The sequence below is a fragment of the Alligator mississippiensis genome, chromosome 2, assembly GCF_030867095.1.
Source record: "Alligator mississippiensis isolate rAllMis1 chromosome 2, rAllMis1, whole genome shotgun sequence".
In the NCBI taxonomy this organism is placed as follows: domain Eukaryota; kingdom Metazoa; phylum Chordata; order Crocodylia; family Alligatoridae; genus Alligator; species Alligator mississippiensis.
In genome coordinates this window covers 54468757-54480600 of record NC_081825.1, presented here as the reverse complement: position 1 = coordinate 54480600, position 11844 = coordinate 54468757, and positions in this window count along the sequence as shown.

The following is an 11844-nucleotide window of genomic DNA, read 5'->3' as shown; positions in this document are numbered from 1 at the left end:
GTACATCTCAAGCCAGTCCAGAGAAGTGATACTCCCCCTCTATGCGTATTAGGTCAGGCCACAGTTGGAGTACTGTGTCCAGTACTGGATGCCACACTTCAAAAGGGATGTGGCCAGCCTGGAGAGGGTTCAGAGGAGGGCCACCCGCTTGGTGAGAGGGCAGCAGGACAGGCCCTACAAGGAGAGACTGAAGGACCTGAACCTGTTCAGCCTCAGCAAGAGGAGGCTGAGGGGGGGACCTGGTGGCTGCCTACAAGCTCATCAGGGAAGATCAACAGCAAATAGACAGAGCCCTTTTCTCCCCAGCACCACCTGGGGTGACAAGGAACAATGGTAATAAGCTGATGGAGAATAGATTTAGGTTAGAGATCAGAAGGCAATATTTTACAGTTAGGGTGGCCAAAATCTGGAACCAACTTCCCAGGGAAGTGGTCCTCACCCCTACCTTGGGCAAATTCAAGAGGAGGTTGGATGATCACCTGTCTGGGGTCTTGTGAACCCAGCATTCATTCCTGCCTGTGGCAGGGGGTCAGGCTAGATGATCTGTTCTGGTCCCTCCTGACCTTAGCTACTTACTATGAAACTACTATGAAACTATGTGAACTGGTAGCACCAAAAACCTCAATCACTGGATGCAGGTGCTGGTCAAAGTCAGGGAGGCTGAAGGACAGAAGGCGAGGGGATGTGGAAGAGGGGGTCCACTTTTCTGTGCCAACATTCCCAGCACTGGCACCAGCATGTCTCCTCCACGTCAGCCACTGCCAATGTGAGCCAAGGGCGTGGCTTCAATGCTGGGGTTCAAATGCACTAGGCCCCAGCCTCAGGCAGGTAGCACCGAGGCTTCAGTGACTACTTATCTCGCCTAGGATGTGGAGCCACTGGACTGTGACCCTTTGGCCTATTGGGCAAGCCGCAGCCAGGTGTAGCAGGATCTGGCTACAGTTGCCCGGCAACACCTGCCCTGTCCACCAGGCAGTGTCCCAAGCAAGAGAGTGCTTGTTCAGCATTGCTGGGGACCTTGTGACACTCCACCGTGCTTCCTTGGTTCCTGGTTTGGTGGAGCAGCTGGTGTTCTTGAACATGAACATCCCACTGCTGGGGTTCCCCAAGCTCTACCTGCAGACGGACCCTCCTCACTCCGTCTACACCAACTTCTGTTTTTGATTTTTTAAAAACCAGGTAATGCCCTGCTCTCAGCTGGAGAGGGCATTCTCTACATCACCAGCCAGCAGGGTTAAGTTCATAGGCCTGGCTGTGGAAAGGGGTTTGTAATTTGTTCCCTCTCAGGATCAGGCCTGAGAGACTGGAAGCAGAGTGTTTTTTTGGTGAGGAATGTGCCCCCACAGGTAGTTGAATATTGTTGTCTTTGATGGATTCTGGTGTGCAGTTTGTGGGGGTACTGGAGATAGCTGGCAGGCTTTGTGTTTTGAGTTGTAGGAAGTTGGCTTTAGTTTTCATGATGAGGTTAGGTGCTTGTTTGAATGTACAAACCATTTTTCAGAGCTGGGCCTATGAACTTCACTTCATCAGCGTCCCAGGTACAGAAACTCATGGACTCAATATACACAGTGGAATTCTGATGCACTGAGACCTGCCGGACATCTGACTCCCCAGGCACCTCTGTGTTTTTACCTGCACTGCCACATCCCCCTTCCACGCCACTCCAGCCTGTCCCTCAACCTGATGCCTCCATTTTCACTGACTGGCTTTCTTGCCTGCATTGCATTGCGTGTATGGCTTCTTTACTATTTCTTCCATCCAGGACCAGGAAACACACCAACTACAGGTACTTCCTCAGCCTGACAAACATTTTTTTCAACCTGAAAGCTTCTTAAGATATATTAGTAGTATAGGCTCACTGCCCTTCAATGCAAATGTGACAGGTGGGCGGGACCAGAAGTCCTGCCCCCTTACCCCTGCCCCCTTTCCCTTATATGGCGCTTGACATCACTAGCCCCGCCCCTGACCCATGACGTGGTGTGACGTCATCAGCCCTGCCCCCTGACCCATCACATGGTGTGTGACATCATCAGCCCCACCCCACCCCCAGTCACGTGATACGTGACATTGGAAACTCCGCCCCATCCCGTCATGTGATGTGTAACACCACCACCACATGGTCCATGACATCAGAAGGACAGCCCACGCAGACCCCAAAGCCCAACCCCTCATGCTGCAAGAACTGCCCTAGATCACGTGGTATAGTTATCACTATCAGGTCCCAGACTGCTCTAGCCCTCCGGAGCACAGGTGTGGCCTATGGGGTGGTGTGACCCCTCTAACAACCCATCTCACCAACCCCTGACCAACTGACAGGGGTTTCAGAGGCCTCAGACCTCCCAAAAACGATGCTGAACCAACTGGAGCAAGTAGAGGGGGTGGGGTTTAGGCTGCAAGCCCAGCAGGTCTATCTGCTTTCCCAATGACCCCTCTGTTTGTCTAAGACCATGCTCAGACATAGGGGGGGCAGACATGGAAGAGATTCAGGAGTGTGAGATGGATGTTAAGTCTACCAAAACAAGACCAGGGACCGTGACAGAACTCGAGCAGTCCATATCAGAACCATCTATGGAGAGTGTGGACAACTCTGTCTCAAGGGACTCTGCTGAGGTAACTAATTTAGATGATTTTTGTTGGGGTGATTTTGTTTAAACTGTCTGGGCCTGTGTTAATAACAATGTTTTTGCAGGTAGACAACGCCTTCATAGAGAGTTTTCAAAACATGCACGTTGGAACCCCACCGAAAGTAAAGGTCTTTTGCGTGAACTGTTTTTATTCATTCAAAAGAGAGCAATTCGAGACCAAAAACTGATGCAACATATTTGTCCGAAGACTATGACTGTTAACCCCGGCTTTGAGCCTGTGGAGATTGCCGAGCAGGGCTACGAGACCACAGAGGTCACCGAGCAGGGGTGTACTCGGAGGTTATTTTCAAATAGAAAAGTATCCCATCCCTCTGTTCAGAAGAAGGTTTCTTGTGTGACCTAGTTTTGAACAACTGTTCAAGATGAGGCTGAAGACCTCGTTAATGTTGTATTTCTTGCCTGCTTAATAAACCTTGTTTTATCATGGTTTAAATTTGTCTTCAAGTGTTTGAATGCACCACACGGGTGTTAGCGTGGGGTGGGTGTGGGGCAGTGGTTACCAGACATGTCTACACAGGAAGCTATGTTAAAGGAAATTTATTACTCTCCTGGTGGAGCTGGCAGTTTTGGCAGGGTGAATACGCTTTTTGAAGCTGCCAAAAGACAGAATAAGGTTCTGAACAGAAGGGGGGTGGCCGCCTGGCTTTCAGATCAGGACACTTACACCGTACACAAACCCACTGGAAGACGTTTTAAAAGAAACAAGACTGTTGTTTCAGATATTGATGCGCAATGGCGGGCAGATTTGGTAGATATGCAGCAGTTTTCCATGCACAATCATGGGGTTAAGTGCATCTTAACAGCGATAGACGTATTATCGAAGTATGTCTGGGCCGTGGGTCTAAAAGACAAGTCAGGCGATGAAATAGCTCCGGCCTTTAAAACCATTTTTACAGAGGGCCGCATACCTTGAAAAGTACAGACTGATCAGGGAAAAGAATTTTTAGAAAAGTCTTTAAGCAAACTGTTAAAACAGTATAATATTCACCATTTTGTGATGAACAGTGAAGTGAAAGAGACAGTGGTCCAGAGGTTTAACAGAACATTAAAATCAAAGATGTGGAGATATTTAACAGCCTGTAACACCTTTCGCTACATTGATATGTTACCAGAGTTTATAAAGAGCTACAACCAGAGTTTTCACAGAACTATCCACACCAGGCCTGTTGACGTGAATGTCTCAAACTCTCCACGGGTGTGGAAAACCATGTACGGGGACTATTTCAAAATAAAATCTGCACCACCCGTGTTTAGAAAAGGAGACCACATGAAAGTGTCTAGGACCAAAGGGAAGTTTGATAAAGGTTATGAACAAACATTCACCGATGAGATTTTCATAGTGGACGAAGTCCTTAAACGCATGCAGATGCCTGTGTACCGCCTAAAAGATTACGAAGACAAACCTATCAAGGGTTCTTTTTACCCTGAACAACTTCAAAAAGTGAACCCCAAGCAGGACAGAGTTTACAGGGTTGAAAAAGTTCTAGCAATAAAAGAAAAGCGAAGTGGTTGTTGGTGAAATGGTTGGGGTGGCTAGCTAAATTTAACAGCTGGGTGGAAGGCTCCCAAGTTTGTAACATATAGGGGTACCTCAGTCAGAAGGCCGAGATGTGTGATGGCAGCTTTTTCATCGTTTTGCCCAGCAATGCTTGCACCAGGATTTTTCCGCAGAACACTAGCTTGAACTTTACCATACAGGTGGTTAAACCTCTGCATCTGCTGGGGAACTGGGAGATAGGGTTAGCAGAAATACAATACCCGCACAGCTGGAACAACATCAATGAAGACACCCCTTTCAAAATCATTTCTGGGACTAAAAGATGGGGGTACCTCCTGCCTCGGGGGTATTATACAACCATCACAGTTACTGGATCTTATAAACAATACAATTACCACCTTCCCTACTCCACACAAATTAGTTACGCATTATGACCAAGCGATCTGAAAAGTGAGATTTAAAGCCAAAGGTAACTCTTATAGTTCTTATACGCCTGGTGAGCTAGCCTATATTTTGGAAATGCTACCTGGGGCCTCTGTTAGAAAAACACCCTTCCTAGCTGATATTACTGGAGGGTTCAATTCACCGTATGTCTACACAAACATTGTGGAACATCGGCTTGTCGGGGAGTTTGTGATTCCTTTGCTATGCTGCATCCCTGTCCATGGGAGCAACAATGAGTTTGTCACCATCACATACAACAACCCGCATTATGTTCCCATTAGTCAGCACCACATTGACACGATAAGCATTGAAATAAAGACAGATCAGAACAAACACATCTCATTTTGCTTTCTTAAGGTGATCGTTAAGTTTCACCTACACCCCCAGAAGACTTTGATATTTTAAAATAAGTAAAAGCACGATGGTGGTGGTAAAAACTATGGGGATCCTAACGTGCACAGAAATTATTATAAAGCTCAGGCCAGGTATGGTCTTCCTGGGTATCAGGGGGTGCCCGTGATGTACAGGGCTGGTGTGGGAGACATATTTCGCAGCCTCTTTAGAAATGCCATTCTGCTTTTGAGAAGGGGTCTGGAGATTATTAAGCCCTATGCTAAAAATGCAGTGCAAAACATAGCCAAAGATGCAATCGGTCACGTCTCCCGAGCTGTCCTGGGATAAGGTGGTCAAGCTGGCAAAGCAGGAGGGGTCTGGCCTTGTGTATATTCAAAGAAAGAGCCTTAAAAGAGAGACGCACCGGACTCCAGACATGCAGGACCTCCTCAACCCCTTAAAAACAAGAGGGTAAGTCGACGGGGCTGCCACACACAAAAAACCAAGAAGCATCCTGGGAGAAAGAAGGGGCACTCTCCTGGAGGAAACAAATATATTTTAACTGCAACGGCCTTTGTTCACTGTGGGTCTGAAGAATATGCCAAATCCAAACTGGATGCATTCAAATAGCCCCTACGCAGACCTGAATTGAGAAAAGCCTGTATGTTGAGATCCCTGCACTGTCAGCTATTACTGAGTCCAGCCACCTTGACTTTTTCATAGCCAGGAATGGCAAAGATTACACAGGTTTGAACAACACGCTGCTGTACCTTTGCTGCAAGATTGTAAAAGGCGATGAAACTGATCTTGATGCCAGGTCGGCAGTGCGTCTGGTGAATTACCCGCTAGCCTCATAAGCCAGAGCAACAATTTTTACCCTTACTGAGCCTTCATCGAATCGGTTCTCAACTACAGCGTTGACACCCTCATCACACAATTTTCTGCCGGCCTGTTTTACAAACATACCCAAGGGCATCATGAAACAGCCACGCGGGATGGCGATAATCACGGCTTTTGGAGATGGGCAAACCTGGCAGACCGAAGCAAAAGGATAGAGCTGCTTGGTCATCTCTATAGCAACTTTTTTCAAGAAAAACTGTTACTGAATGGTGTGGATGTGAAAAACTGACACGCAGCAAAGATGTCTTCTGCTTGCTGGGTGCCACAGTGGCTGGCCAACATATACTAAAAATGACATCCACCTCACTGTTTGTGAAAAAAGCGAAGGTAGCCCCGGGTGTCCAACTGGGCCACGCGGAGGCCCTGCTTATGGCCAATACTAAATACCCCATAGACCACATGGGTATGAAAGTGTTCAGCATTCCTGCCAGCAGACAAGTCAGCAACCAGGAGAATATGTTTCTGGGGCAGTTGCCCAAACTCATCGTCATTGGGTTCATGGATAACAATGCCTTTAGTGAGGATTATGCTAAGAACCTCTTTAATTTTAAACATTATAATATTAATTTTGTGGCCTTCTATATCAATGGAGAACAAACCCTGACAAAACCCCTACAACCAGATTTTGAACAGTAACTGCATGAGAGAACACATGCAGCTGGTACAGACAGCCAGTAAACATATGAAAGATCGGGCCCTGATAATCAACCGTGAGGAGTTTGCTCTGGGGTACACCTTATTTGCCTTTGACCTGTCTGTGCGCTGATCATTATTCGCTGATTAAAACCGGGAACCTGAGAGCAGAAATACACTTTGCTGCGGCTTTGCCCACCACAGTTAGCATGATGGTGTACGGGGTCTTTGACAACATCATAGAAATAAATCAGAGAAGAAACGTCCTATTTGACTATATGTGAAGATGGACACCGAGCATCTCACCAAGGTTTTATCCTCAGACCCTTATGCCAAAGAAACTGTCTTAGATGTTTCTCCCTGCAACTGGCTTCCTAAGACTTGACTGTCTCAAGGCCCCTGAGCTTGGTGGTCAACACACACCCACATAATCAACCTGGAAAACACCGGTTAGGTGTTTACCTGGAGGATCGGAACCGCGGAGAATTTTTCGACTCATACAGTCATCCGCCAAACAGCTCTCTCTTTCCTCAAAGCATTATGTTGTTTTAAAACAAGCACACTACTGACACTGCTTTTCACACAAAACAAGTACAAGACTCCCAATCTGTCACCTGTGGATATCGTTGCGTGTTTTTCCTACACCACCGTAGCAAGGGGCTATCATTTGAACAGATTTTTAAATTGTATTATTCCGACAATTTAGCACAAAATGATAGGGTGGTGATGCATTTTGTAAAAAGTAAATATAAAAATTTCCGTGTGGCCGGGCTTGCTCAAAACATGTTTCAACATGCCCAGACACGTATTTCTTGCTATGACTTTCAGGAACACTTTGTCTAAATAAACACTCAGCTGATGCTGTATAAAGCGGTTGTTGTTTAAATGTGTGTGGTTTCATTTAAAAAATCCTCTGTATACAAAAACTTTATGGGGAGAAGTGGACACGCCGGAGGGCAGGGAACAGCTGCAAGCAGACCTGGACAGGTTGGACAAGTGGGCAGAAAACAACAGAATGCAATTCAACAAGGAGAAATGCGAAGTGCTGCATCTAGGGAGGAAAAATGTCCAGCACACCTACTGCCTAGGAAATGACCTGCTGGGTGGCACGAAAATGGAAAGGGATCTTGGAGTCCTAGTGGACTCCAAGATGAACATGAGTCGGCAGCATGACGAAGCCATCAGACAAGCCAATGGCACTTTATCATGCATCAGCAGATGCATGACAAATAGATCCAAAGAGGTGATACTTCCCCTCTATCGGGCGCTGGTCAGACTGCAGTTGGAGTACTGCGTGCAATTCTGGGCATCGCACTTCAAGAGGGATGCGGATAACCTGGAGAGGGTCCAGAGAAGGGCCACTCGTATGGTTAAGGGCTTGCAGACCAAGCCGTATGAGGAGAGACTAGAGAACCTGGACCTTTTCAGCCTCCGCAAGAGAAGGTTGAGAGGCGACCTTGTGGCTGCCTATAAGTTCATCACGGGGGCACAGAAGGGAATTGGTGAGGTTTTATTCACCAAGGCGCCCCTGGGGGTTACAAGAAATAATGGCCACAAGCTTGCAGAGAGCAGATTTAGACTGGACAATTGGAAGAACTTCTTCACAGTTAGAGTGGCCAAGGTCTGGAACGGGCTCCCAAGGGATGTGGTGCTCTCCCTTACCCTGGGGGTCTTCAAGAGGAGGTTAGATAAGCATCTAGCTGGGGTCATCTAGACCCAGCACTCTTTCCTGCTTATGTAGGGGGTCGGACTCGATGATCTATTGAGGTCCCTTCCGACCCTAACATCTATGAATCTATGAATCTATGAATTTATAGCAGTATAGAATAGCTTAATTCAAAGTGTAAAACTTTACATGGAGAGCCAATGGCTTTTAAAGACAGCTTTTCGCTTCTTAGGTGGTGCTGTTAGTGTTTCTTGGTTTAAGGCAGTTCCTTCAGGCGTTCCAGATGATCACGATTCATGGCATTGCCCATAACAGAAGATGGTACGTTCAGCTTGGCCATGGCTTTCATAAAGATGTCCCAGCCTTTAGGCAGCTGTTTACTAGTCCCGGCATGAGTCTGAAGGGTTCTCCAGACCAAGTCAAGCATGTTAGAACCCTTGCTGAGCATCCCTTTGTAGACAAAACACCCTTGGATCATCCCAAGAATATCCTTGTACTTGCTCAGCTTAGTGAGCAACACTTTAGCATTTTTCCTGTATTGGGCATGCACGTACGCATACTTCCTGAATGACAGTGTCGGGGCTCGTGGGGGCTTCTAGGGGGGTCTGTTCTGGCAGAAACAGGGTTAATTTCCCTCTGTCCAGATCACCCTCGTAGGTCAGGTATTTCTGAAACACGGTGGCACACAGTTTAGCCTTATCATATTCTGCTAATCCTGGCCTTTGGAGAATATCCCTCATTTCAGCATCCAATAAGCGGGTTGCCTCAGTTCTGATATTTTCCTGATGCGGTTGGGGAGCCCTTAATTGTTCCAGTTCATGTTTGGGCACCAGGTACATTTTTTCTGCGTGCTTCATCACTGGCTAGCCAAAAGCCCCGTAAATCAGAGAGAGAGCAAAATTTAACAAAGGACCAATAAATCCCCTGACTGTTTCACCAGCTGTTTCTTTTTTTTAAGAGACAATCTTTTGTTACTTAGGTTTTTTATGATCCCGCATCTCTTTTTCAGCATGCCAATTTGATGCAGTGTCAAAGGGATGTTTTCCTTTTAAGGTGTTCAGAGAAATTTCTGAAATGGCCGCTACTAAATTGTCAGAGGCCGAGCAGAGTATAGCTTTTCTCTGCTGTGGGGAGGATTGAAGAAGCAGTTTTAAGAAAGCAAAATTTCTTTTTACACAGTTAGACATGTTCCCCTTCCACCATCCTGAAAGCTAAGAGGAGGCCGCCGCTACATCATCTCTTTTTATTCCCACCCACTGTTTTGTTTTGTTTTTAAGTGTAAGCAGCTGGTTGGTTGGGAGGAAAAAGTCCAGTTTTAAATCTAAAAGCGTCGGGGTAGAAGCATTTAAATCAACCACCAGATACCCATAAAGTGTTTTAGTGGCATCTTCAAAAGCTTCTAGAAAGAGCTGGGCCTTACCCGGGTATATCTGCCGTGCCAGGAACACTATCTGTAGCTTATCCCTGGGGTTTTTAAACAAAACCATGTATTCTGTGTTAAGGCTAATGGTGTGGCTCCTTTTCCCTTGGCAGAAAACATTTTGAACTATATACATAATGTTAAGATTCTGCTGATGCACGTACTTGGTAAAGGCGTTCTTGATTTCGCCCCTGTCACAAGCAGAGTCCATCAAATCATCTACCACAACCATATTTATTAGGAGGAAACAAGCAGTTGTCATTGACTGTCTGGTAGACCCTCCACAAACTTGATAAAAGGATATTTACAAAGCAGTTCTTTATACAAAGGCTGCCAACAGCTATAGCACCACACGATATTCTCAGGCATAACAGACAGCATTCTACCAGCGCGATCTTGGTTTTCTATAAACTTTTACCACAGTTCTTAGGGCCTGCCAAAATCACAGAAAAGGGGTGCTTTCATCGCATATCCATCTTTAAAAACCATAGGGAAGACTGTTAAAGTTGTCTGTGAGGACCCTTTTGTCACAAACAACTTTCTGTGTTTTTCTGAAGGCTTTGGTTTCTATCATCCACTTGCTTTTGTTCCTGACAAAAGAACGCTGTTGTATCATGATTGTTTTAGGGGTGTCCCCAGCAAGGTTTGCCCCATAATCTAGAACAAGATCTCTCAAGGTTTCAAAGATGACTTTTTTACTGTTGGCCACATTCAGGGTAATTCCTTTGACCTTCAAGAGAACCTTGCCCCTGGACAACTTGTACCCGTAGGTTTTCGGACCAGCCGACACAAACTCTGTGAAATGTTCACGTGGTGGGATTTTGCTGGTGAGCTCAGCTAAATAATCGCCTAGAGGGGGGTTCCAATCTCCCTCGCGGCTCACAAATATCACAGAATCTGTCATGGTACAGACACCGGTCTTACAAGCTAACAGCTCGTACAACTCTAAGCATGCATAAGGGGTGGTGAAGCAGACTATAAAGATGTTGTGTTACCCGATAGCGTGTAACGCTCTTTGGTATGCTTCCATGACACGCAGGCTGCCTCATCATCAATTAAGTTGCAAGATGAAATTTCACAGGCGGGAGAAAGAGGTAGCCAAAAAGTTCTTCAGAGTCTCTAACGATGCTGATGTTGGGCAAGTTGGTTCTCTGACCAAATTTACCCCACAAAGAATTTAGAAACAATTTTTCTATTTGGCGCTTTGTGGGGTTGGATTTGATATGCTCTGCGCATAAGGCCATGGCTTCTTTTTGCAAGAAATTGGCCATGTATCTCTCTTGTTTTTCTTGGTCAGTACAGCAGGTGGAGTAGCCCAAGGCTTCCTGCTTCTGTCGGGGCTTTTGGTAGCAATCGTTAGTGTGATAAGGGATGTTGAGATGGCCGGAAAAACCCCCTTGCCTGCTCGCTTGAGACAGGAGAAAACCAGCAGGTTAGAGAGGTGGGTAATGAAGAAGAGGAAATGTCCCTGGGAAAGGGGATGCTTCAAGGGTGATACTTCCCTGACTGAGGCAGGTCTGAGCTCTGAACAATATTAAACAACCAATAAGCCACATGGGTAGTGCAAAGGATGTGGCTGCTGCATGGGCGTTATTTTGTGCATGTTTGGAATGGCTGAAATGTTAAAGGGGAGGCAGGAACTAGAGCTTGAGAAAGAGCAGTTACAACATCATTTGAAACAATGTGAGACAGAGGATTGTGAATTTACAGCAGAAAAGCTTAAAATGGTGACTTTACACTTCATTACCTTGCACTTTTGTACTATTCAATTTCCCTTTCCCAATCACACCAGTCCTTCAGCAAAGCTCATTTTATTCTTCCCGTATGATATTCTGATCCTCCTGTGTTAATGATACCTAACTCTACAATCAACCAATCCCATCAGTATTCACTCCTCTTTTGTGTTAAAGTCATTAAAACATTTAAGAAGATTGTGCTGAAGATCAGTACTCAACGAACTCCAATACTAGCTTCCCTCCAACCTTAATAGCTTCTTTTTTGCAGAAACATTGTTCCCCCTACTTTTAGTCAGTTGTTTTCCCCACATCAAAATTCTTGCATAAGCCCCTACTCAACTTCAGCTTTATTAATAATTTCTGATACATGCACATTGAACAATATTAAATCCATACAAATTAGATTTGCCATTTTTCCCTTTTTAAAATTATTGGCAAGGCACAATCTTCTTGAAAGTATAGTGTAAAACCCTCAAACTAGCCATATGTGACTTTCAGAACAAATGGGCAAAGTCAATCATGCAACACCAAACACTGTTCTACACTGTCTCTGAAATGCTCACCTATAT